The 7,407-nt window shown below is 27.6% G+C and overlaps 2 pseudogenes; one reads left to right on the top strand and one right to left on the bottom strand.

Moving 5' to 3' along the window:
• Positions 1–2,700: 2,700 nt before the first annotated feature.
• On the bottom strand, positions 2,701–4,151 carry LOC128265019 (cytochrome b-like; annotated as a pseudogene).
• LOC128265018 (NADH-ubiquinone oxidoreductase chain 4-like) lies at positions 3,505–5,483 on the top strand (annotated as a pseudogene).
• The last annotated feature ends 1,924 nt before the right edge of the window (positions 5,484–7,407 follow it).

Below are 7,407 nucleotides of genomic sequence, written 5' to 3'. Positions count from 1 at the left end.
CACAAAAATTATTTCAATTTTGGTAATTTCGGCAACCGTCTTCAGGACAACTATAAAATAATTACAACGATTTTAAAATTTTTAACAAACAGAAAAAAAATTTACATTTGACATACATTTAATTTACACGTCTGCGTCCGGTGACGTGGAGTTGTTAACTAATTTTTTTCCTTTCCCTAGTAAGTGTCTGTATAAATGAGCGCAATTGAAAGATTAATTTCATTTGACGTAATTTCATTATTTCCGAGTATACCGACAGATCTAGCCCTGGATATAATTAAAAACAAATGGACAATAATACAAAAACACAGTAAAATACCGCAAACAATATTTATGGACATAATAAAATTTTGTATTCAAGAGAACAGATATTTCAAATTTGAAAACAATTTTTACACACAATTAAAAGGAATGCCTATGGGATCGCCAGCCTCGCCGGTCATTGCAGATATTGTAATGGAAACTCTCCTGGACAACACGTTAGAAAAATTAAGACGACCTCCAAGATTACTGACAAAATACGTAGATGACCTGTTCGCAATCATTAAAGAGGATGACATTAAAACTACACTGACCATGCTCAACTCTTTCACCAATAATATAAAATTTACAATGGAACTAGAAGAAAATGATCAATTAGCTTATATGGACTCAGTAATAATTAGACGTGGAAACCGATTAAAATTAAAATGGTACAAGAAACCAATTGAGTCCGGAAGAATAATCAATTTTAACTCCAAACACCCAAAACAAATGATGATAAATACAGCTAGAAGCTGTATACAGAGAATGCTCAAAATTTCAGACACGCATTACCACGAAGAGACGACTCAGGAGATAAAATCAATGTTGACAGACAATGATTTTCCAAAACACATAATAAAAACATTATTATCGGAACACAAAACAACAAAACAAAATAGCGTTAAAAACAATAAAAACAAAAAATATATGTCAATTACATACGTCCCGGAATTATCCGAACGTGTAGCGAAATCGGAATGCTACGACAAAGAAAAAATAAGTATCGCACATAAACCGGACCACACATTAAAATCTATATACAACAGAACAAAATCAAAGATAAATGAAATTGACAAAAAAGACATAATATATAAAATACCGTGCAACGACAACAACAACGAAATATGCAACATGATATATATAGGAACAACAAAATCTTAACTAAAAACTAGACTAGCACAACATAAATCGGACTTCAAAGCTAGACATCATACGAGCGCGCAAAAAACAGCACTCATGTCCCACTGTGCCAAGAGTAATCACTTTACGAACTTCGAAGAGGCGAGTATTTTATCACAAGAACAACACTATGCCAAACGATTCACCATAGAAGTGCTACATATCATAAAAACACCTACAGACATACGGATGAACTACAAAACGGACACTGACAATTGCGCTCATTTATATAGACACTTACTAGGGAAAGGAAAAAAATTAGTTAACGTGTAAATTAAATGTATGTCAAATGTAAATTGTTTTCTGTTTGTTAAAAATTTTAAAATCGTTGTAATTATTTTATAGTTGTCCTGAAGACGGTTGCCGAAGTGCAACCGAAATATATTGACAAAATTACCAAAATTGAAATAATTTTGTGTTTTTTTTCAACATCCTGACCTCGAGCCGGCTAACAATTAATATACTTTGGAAAGGTCGCCAAAACCAACTATATAAATTAAATAATTTATAATTTTAATATTTTATGGGATAAGCTATAAAATAAATTTTTAAAAATAATAAATAAGTTTAATAATATATGTTTAGAATTAGCAATTATTAAAAATTTTGTTATAAATTATTTTATAAATTAAATTATTTATTAAATTTTAATTATTTATTAAAATATTAATTTTAATTATTAAAATTAAGTAATAATGATAGAATTAGTATATTATAATGTTAAAATAAATTTTAATGAAAAGTTTAAGTAAAGAATTCGGCAAAAATAATGTTCGCCTGTTTAACAAAACATGTCTCTTTTGAATTAAATATAAAGTCTAACCTGCCCACTGAAAATTTTAAATGGCCGCAGTATTTTGACTGTGCAAACGTAGCATAATCATTAGTCTTTTACTTGAAGGCTGGAATGAATGGTTGGACGAAATATTAACTGTTTCATTTAAATTTTTTATAGAATTTTATTTTTAGTCAAAAAGCTAAGAATATATTTAAAAGACGAGAAGACCCTATAAATCTTTATATTTTATTTATTTTAATTATGAAGATTAATTTGATTTTAATAAATTAAAATATTTTATTGGGGTGATATTAAAATTTAAAAAACTTTTAATTTTTAAAAACATTAATTTATGAATAATTGATCCATTAATAATGATTAAAAAATTAAGTTACTTTAGGGATAACAGCGTAATTTTTTTGGAGAGTTCATATCGATAAAAAAGATTGCGACCTCGATGTTGGATTAAGATATAATTTTGGGTGTAAGCCGTTCAAATTTTAAGTCTGTTCGACTTTTAAATTCTTACATGATCTGAGTTCCTGGCTTACAGGTTAATTTCTATATTTAAAAAACTATAATATTTTAGTACTAAAGGAGCAAATATTAAACTAATTATATTTTAAAATATGAATATTATTAATATAAACTATTTTGGCAGATTAGTGCAATAAATTTAGAATTTATTTATGTAAATTATTTTACAAATAGTAATTGTATTATATAGAATTTGTTTTATCTAAATCTATTCCTAAATAAGGGATAGCTGATAATAAATTTGTAATGATATTACCCTTCTCATGGTAGAACATATCCTATAAAAGCTGTCCCTATAACTAAAAATAAAATAATTACCCCTACTAATCAAGTTGGGGTAAATAAATAAGATCCATAATATATTCCTCGTCCTACATGTAAATAAATACAAATAAAAAAAATGATGCACCGTTAGCATGTAGAGTTCGTAATAATCAACCATAATTTACAGTCTCGACAAATATGATTAACTCTAGTAAAAAGCTAGATTTACATCTGCTGTGTAATGTATTGCTAAAATAATCCTGTTAAAATTTGAATAATTAAACATAATCCAAGTAATGACCCAAAATTTCATCATCTTGAAATATTAATAGGAGCTGGTAAATCTACTAAAGCATTGTTAGCAATTTTAAATAAAGGATGTGAAGTTCGTAAAGGTTTATTCATTAATTAAGTTATTATTCGAATAGGGCCTTTAAATAATTTAGTAATTTTTACTACTACAATTAAAGTGATTAATAAATAATTTATTAATAAAATTGTAATAAAATTTGTTGGAAAATTATATAATTTATTTAAAGATAAAGAATTTTCTAATATATATGAATTTATATTAATTAATGAATCTATTTCTCTATTTATTAAAAATAAAGAAATAGAAGATTTATCAATAATAAATGATATAATTAATAGTATGAATAAAATTATTGAAGAAAATAAAGTAAGTTTAATTGATAAATTAAATATTTCATTTGAAGCTAAAGATGTTACGTAAATAAATAAAACTAATATTCCTCCTAAAAAAATTAGGAATAAAATATATGAATATCAAAAACTTTTAGTTATTAATCCTGAAATTAAACAAACAAAAATTGTTTGGATTAAAAGTGTTAACCCTAAAGCTAATGGATGAATTATATTTAAGAAAATAATAGAAGTTGTAATAATTAAAGAATATAATGTTAATTGAATAATTTCAAGAGGTAGTTTATTTAAAATATTAATTTTGGGGATTAATGAAAAAGAAATTTCTTTTCTCTTGAAGTTTTAAAAGAAATAATCTTATTTTTGATTTACAAGACCAATGTTTTTATTAAACTATTAAAACTAATGATTATAATTTTGTATTGAAGTTTACCTTTAATTTTATTTATTTTAGGTTTATTTTGTTTTGTTTCTAATCGAAAACATTTACTTTCAATACTTTTAAATTTAGAATTTATTGTTTTAATATTATTTTTTATATTATTTATTTATTTAAATATACTAAATTATGAAAGTTATTTTAGAATGATATTTTTAACATTTAGAGTATGTGAAGGAGCTTTAGGTTTATCAATTTTAGTTTCTATAATTCGTACTCATGGTAATGATTATTTTCAGTCTTTTAGAATTATATAATGTTAAAAATTATTTTTTTTTTATTATTTTTAATTCCAGTTTGTTTTATTAATCATATATATTGAATGGTACAAATTATATTATTTTTTATTAGATTTATTTTTTTAATAATAAATAATTTTATAAACTATTGATCTGAAATTTCTTATTTTTTAGGATGTGATATACTTTCTTATGGGTTAGTAATATTAAGTTTATGAATTTGTTCTTTAATATTATTAGCTAGAGAAAGAGTTAATAAATATAATAATTATAAAAATTTATTTTTATTAAATATTGTTATTTTATTATTATTATTAATTTTAACATTTAGAAGAATAAGATTATTTATATTTTATTTATTTTTTGAAAGAAGATTAATTCCTACACTATTTTTAATTTTAGGATGGGGTTATCAGCCTGAACGATTACAAGCTGGAGTTTATTTATTATTTTATACGTTATTAGTATCTTTACCTATATTAATTGGTATTTTTTATGTAATAAATAAAACAGGTTCTATAAATTTTTATTTAATAAATAATTTTATATTTAATTATGATTTGTTATATTTTTGTTTATTATGTGCTTTTTTAGTAAAAATACCTATATTTTTAGTTCATTTATGATTACCTAAAGCTCATGTTGAAGCTCCTGTTTCTGGATCAATAATTTTAGCTGGTATTATATTAAAATTAGGAGGTTATGGATTATTACGAGTTATTTCTTTTTTACAATTAATAAATTTAAAATATAGATTTATTTGAATTAGAATTAGATTAGTAGGAGGTGTATTAGTTAGATTAGTATGTTTACGTCAAACTGATTTAAAGGCTTTAATTGCTTATTCATCTGTTGCTCATATAGGAATTGTTTTAGCTGGGCTTTTAACAATAACTTATTGAGGATTGTGTGGTTCTTACACTTTAATGATTGCTCATGGGTTATGTTCTTCAGGTTTATTTTGTTTAGCTAATGTGTCATATGAACGTTTAGGTAGTCGTAGAATATTAATTAATAAGGGTTTATTAAATTTTATACCTGCTATAACATTATGATGATTTTTACTTAGTTCTGCTAATATAGCTGCTCCTCCTACATTAAATTTATTAGGAGAAATTTCTTTATTAAATAGAATTGTATCTTGATCATGGATTTCTATAATTATATTATCATTTTTATCATTTTTTAGAGCAGCTTATACTCTTTATCTTTATTCTTTTAGTCAACATGGTAAATTATTTTCAGGAGTTTATTCTTTTAGAGGAGGTAAAATTCGAGAATACTTATTAATATTATTACATTGATTACCTTTAAATTTATTAATTTTAAAAAGAGAATCATGTATTTTATGATTATAATATTTAAATAGTTTAAAAAAAATACTAATTTGTGGTGTTAGTGATATGAAAAAATTCATTTTAGATCGTGAAATATTTATCAATTTGTAGAATTAGATTTATTAATTTAATTTCTATTAGTTTATCTTGTTTTTTATTAAGTTTATATTTTTTGTTAAATAATATAATTTATTTTATTGAATGAGAAGTTGTTTCTTTAAATTCAATAAGAATTGTTATGACTTTTTTATTTGATTGAATAAGATTATTATTTATATCTTTTGTTTTAATAATTGCTTCTTTAGTAATTTTTTATAGAAAAGAATATATAAGAGCAGATGAAAATATTAATCGATTTATTATATTAGTATTAATATTTGTTTTATCAATAATATTATTAATTATTAGACCTAATTTAATTAGAATTTTATTAGGATGAGATGGGTTAGGATTGGTGTCTTATTGTTTAGTAATTTATTTTCAAAATATTAAATCTTATAATGCTGGTATATTAACAGCCCTTTCTAATCGTATTGGAGATGTAGCTCTTCTTTTAGCTATTGCTTGAATATTAAATTATGGAAGATGAAATTATATTTTTTACTTAGAAGTTATACAAAATGAATTTGAAATGTTAATAATTGGTAGATTAGTTATATTAGCTGCTATAACTAAAAGAGCTCAAATTCCTTTTTCATCTTGGTTACCTGCTTTCATTCATTCAGCTTTAGTTCATTCTTCTATTTAAGTAACAGCTGGAGTTTATTTATTAATTCTATTTAATATCATTTTAAGAACTTCTTGATTAGGACAACTTTTATTATTATTATCTGGTTTAACAATATTTATAGCAGGTTTAGGAGCTAATTTTGAATTCGACTTAAAAAAAATTATTGCTTTATCAACTTAAAGTCAATTAGGGTTAATAATAAGAATTTAATCTATATGTTTTTATAAATTATCCATTTTTCATTTATTATTTGTATGTGCTGGAGCTATTATTCATAATATAAATAATTCACAAGATATTCGTTTAATAAGAGGATTAAGAATTCATATACGTTTAACTTCTACCAGCAGCCCAGGCGAGAAGACCTGCGCCGCAGTCATTCCCAGCCAGGGAGCGTGGTGTGCCAGTAGGAGCTACCCTGCCAGCACTCCCCACCTCTCACGTCTGATAGGCAGCACCGGCTGGCAAACGGCTGAACATCAGCCGCACACCACCAACGGACACCCCCAAGAGGGGCCTAGCACAGCAGCAGCAGCGGCAGAAAAGGCAAAGGTGCAGGCCAGGAAGATACCTTCTCAGCCCCACCAAAACCAGATGCCGACAACCGCTGGAGGACGACCCTCTAGCTCGGCTCCCCCGGTCATCGGACCCCGTCCGACATACGCGGAGGCTGCCAAGAGAGCTACGCTCATCAGGGTGGCCATACTCCAGGAGGGATTTCCGGCGGCCAGCCTGACCGCAGAGGAACTATCCGGGCTCCAGGAGTCGGTCATGAACGAGATGCTCACGTCAGCGTGGAGCGGTCCGGTCGTGTTCAGGGGAATCCACTTCAGGGTGGGTTACCTGATTATCGACTGCCTGGATGAAGGCTCAGCTGAGTGGGTTAAGGGATGGACCAGACCGGAAGGGATGAGATAGTGGAGCGTGACCACAAGCTCAACTTCCGGTTTGGCCACGTCACCGTGAGCGGTCTGAAAAAGACTAAGAAAGCTCCGGAAGAGACGCCCAATGACGGCATCTGTAAGGCTGTCGAGGATACCCTCGAACCACTGAACGTGGAGCCGAAGTTGCAGAGTGGGGAGCAGGATGGACAATCCATCACCAGCATGGACATTGGGGACGACCAAGGGGATGGACACCCTATGTCATCCCAAGAGCTGGCCCAGGAGCTCCTCCTGGACGACAGCTGCGAGGAAGCTGTGATAAACGGTGGTGGA

Source organism: Drosophila gunungcola, unplaced genomic scaffold, assembly GCF_025200985.1.
Source record: "Drosophila gunungcola strain Sukarami unplaced genomic scaffold, Dgunungcola_SK_2 000089F, whole genome shotgun sequence".
NCBI classification, from domain to species: domain Eukaryota; kingdom Metazoa; phylum Arthropoda; class Insecta; order Diptera; family Drosophilidae; genus Drosophila; species Drosophila gunungcola.
The sequence above is the reverse complement of the archived record's forward strand: the minus strand, read 5'-3'. Positions and strand labels throughout refer to the sequence as shown.